Source organism: Tenebrio molitor, unplaced genomic scaffold (assembly GCF_963966145.1).
Source record: "Tenebrio molitor unplaced genomic scaffold, icTenMoli1.1 SCAFFOLD_687, whole genome shotgun sequence".
NCBI classification, from domain to species: Eukaryota; Metazoa; Arthropoda; class Insecta; order Coleoptera; family Tenebrionidae; genus Tenebrio; species Tenebrio molitor.
In genome coordinates this window covers 1-3,153 of record NW_027184207.1, presented here as the reverse complement: position 1 = coordinate 3,153, position 3,153 = coordinate 1, and the positions used below count along the sequence as shown (strand labels likewise).

Genomic DNA, 3,153 nt, shown 5'->3' with positions numbered 1-3,153 from the left:
GAAAAATATTTTTTTTATTTTAATACTGTTACTTTTCTAATGAAGTGCGAAATAAGTTGTGCCCCATAGCTATCTTTTTTATTTTTCACTACGACAATTACAAAGTGTTGATATTCACAACTTTTCGTGAGCACTTCGATAGAAATGAACAAGAACGCAGGAAAATTCCACACCGAATATTAATATTCTGTCTTGGCCCATGTTTACTTTTATCTACCGCAAAACAAAATGTTCGGATTTGTCAGGGGTATTCTGATTTAAAAAAAGAAGAACATTTGACGAATATTTTAAGTCTCAAACGTTTGGAAAATAATGCAACAACAATTCATAGACTACAAAAAAGCCTATGATTCAGTACCACATTCATGGTTAATTAAAATTCTTAAAATTTATAAAATTAATATTAAATTAAATCACCTTCTTTATATGGATGACATAAAACTTAACAATAACTGAAAATCAATCAATATGTCGTGGTCATTACGAAAATTTAGAATATATAACTAAAGAAGGAGAAATCATTAAAAATTTAAATAAAGGAGAATTTTATAAATATTTAGGTATTAATCAATCAAATCAAATTAAATCTATTCTTTTGGTGTTATAAAATGGTCCAAAACTAATTTAAAGAATATAAATATTCAAACTAGAGTTCTCTTTACAAAATTTTGTAAACATCACCCCAAATCTGCTGTTGAAAGATTTAATTTACCACGCGAAAATGGTGGTAGGGGTTTTTCAAATCTAGAAATTCTACAACACAATCAAATTGCTTCACTAAAAAATTATTTTCTCAATAGAGCTCGTGATATGACACTATAGCAAATATAAAACAAAAGTCTTTACATGGGAGATATTTTAAAGAGCTGAGGGTTTTATATTTGCAATACAAGATCTTGCACCGTTTTGGCTCACAGCGAATATAAAAAACGTCATGATATATTCGCAAAAATTATACACATGAATTTAGCAGTTAAATTCAATTTATTAAAGGATACACAACCACATTACATTTATAAACCAGAAAGTTGTTTAGAAAATGACAATTACAAATTATATTTTGATCGCACAGTTTTAACTGACATTCACATTCAGCATAACAGACCAGACATTATTATTTTAAATAAACAACAAAAGCAAGCATATCTTTTAGATATAGCTGTTCCAAATTCACACAATATAACACAGACATATAATACAAAAATTAATAAATATATTATTATAATTTCAGCAACAGGAATAGTACCGCAATCTCTTTTTAAAAATTTAAAAATTTTGGACTTAGAGAACACATAAAACACAAAAAAGTCAAAATGTGGAGGCGAGACGCCGGTAATTATGTTGATAAGCACTGCACTACTGCCGCCGGGTGGAGGTGGGATACGAAAAGAAGATGCTCTCACTGCTCTCACTCACAATAAGTTCGGAAAAACCGAATTTTATTATCGTATTTAATTGACGTCACAGTTACTTTGGCGAAACAGGAGCTCGCTTTTCGAAGGCATGATGAAAAAGACAGACGAATCAATTTGATATATAAAACCTAACAGGAACGGCTGGTCCATGAGGTCATTTGGGTAATGACCCCCTAAAAAATAAAGGTTTTACCCAACACCAGCCGCGACTGCAATGTACACAAGACTATGACTGCTACATATTATGTTATTTCAACCAAATCAGAAGTACAATAATTTTGAAAAGTAAGTGCAATGTATACTTCTAAATCTATCTAAATTTATTAATATGTAATTTTTTTCAAAACTATCGATCTTTCTTTGAAACATTTTCAATTCACAATTCACTGTTGGAAGCGCTGTACTTTTTAGTATAAATACGTATACGAAAAATTAAAATAATAGTTGAATTAACACATCGTTAAATGTTACGAGGAACATAGTTTTTTGGATTACACAGCAAAATCTTGGAATTTCAGTCCGATATTACTCCATTGAGTCTTTGGACTCACAAATAAATACCTCGAAAAGCCGACAAACATCTGTCTAGAACTTTTCTAGTAACCAGAGGGTATCGTAAACGACCCGTGTTTAGACCTCTTTCGTGAAAGTGACCGACCGCCGGCGCCGCTCGATTTCGTCATAAATCTCAGCCGTACCCCCCACGATAATTGACAAGTCTGTCATACAGCCCTACCATTTAAAACCTTTATTCTCTTCGTTTTAAAAATAGTTTCGCATGGTTTTTCTCTCTTCTCGTTTTACAATGGTCCAGTGACTAATAAATGAGTGTTGTGTTATGAGTTTGTTCGAGCTCAAAAAAACGTGGTTCGAAATTGTTTAACGTTTAACGAATGGTAAGTTATTCTAGTTTTTATGTTGGTCTTAACGTGTTAGGGGCCAAGAATACAACATTGTCTGTCCATTATAACATAGAACTGATATGTTGAATTCAGATCTCTAATTATTTAAAAACCAAAAAAATAAAGCAGCAGTCAAAGTGGCATGTACGCGTAACCTAATATATATTTTTTTTACATTAAAAGATCGCCGTCTTCCTCGTCGCACTTACGACATTTGCATATGTTATCTTTGTTAAACTCACGGAAGGAATATAATGAACCGGTCACCCGTCCAAGTGCTGACCGCTGCCCGCGTGGCTTACCTTCGGTGATCGAACGACAACCTTTACCGTTTGACGAGTTTTTATTCTGCAATTGTTTACAATTAATCGACAAAAAAAATTGTTTTCTTAATTATCTAGTACTTAAAGCTATGAATCTACATTATACGGGTCTGTGCATGTTTCCGAATACCTGCACGAAAAACAAATCGGTTCGGTGGTTGCTATGGATTTCAAAAAAAAACAAAAAGTGTTGGGGGGCAACGGCACGCGGTGTTCCCAAGCGGTCACCCATCCAAGTACTGACCGCGCCCGACGTTGCTTAACTTCGGTGATCGGACGAGAACCGGTGCTTTTCAACGTGGTATGGCCGTTGCCGTGGTGTTTAGGTGTGATCGTTGGTGTAAAATATATTGCTTTTAACATTCCGATGCACGAATATGAACATCAAAACGCGATGCGTTTCGTTTCCGTATGCACTTACCCTCTGACGACCGACGTCGGACCGAACTAACGGGAAATCCCACAACAACCACCACGTCACGCTCTAACGACAAGAGAGACTACTAGACGGAC

The 3,153-nt window shown here is 34.4% G+C and overlaps 1 non-coding gene across 1 annotated transcript; it reads right to left on the bottom strand.

Moving 5' to 3' along the window:
- Window positions 1–2,835: 2,835 nt before the first annotated feature.
- On the bottom strand, window positions 2,836–2,955 carry LOC138140975 (5S ribosomal RNA). Its single transcript, XR_011162877.1, has one exon. It is a non-coding gene; the product is annotated as a 5S ribosomal RNA (ribosomal RNA).
- Window positions 2,956–3,153: the final 198 nt, after the last annotated feature.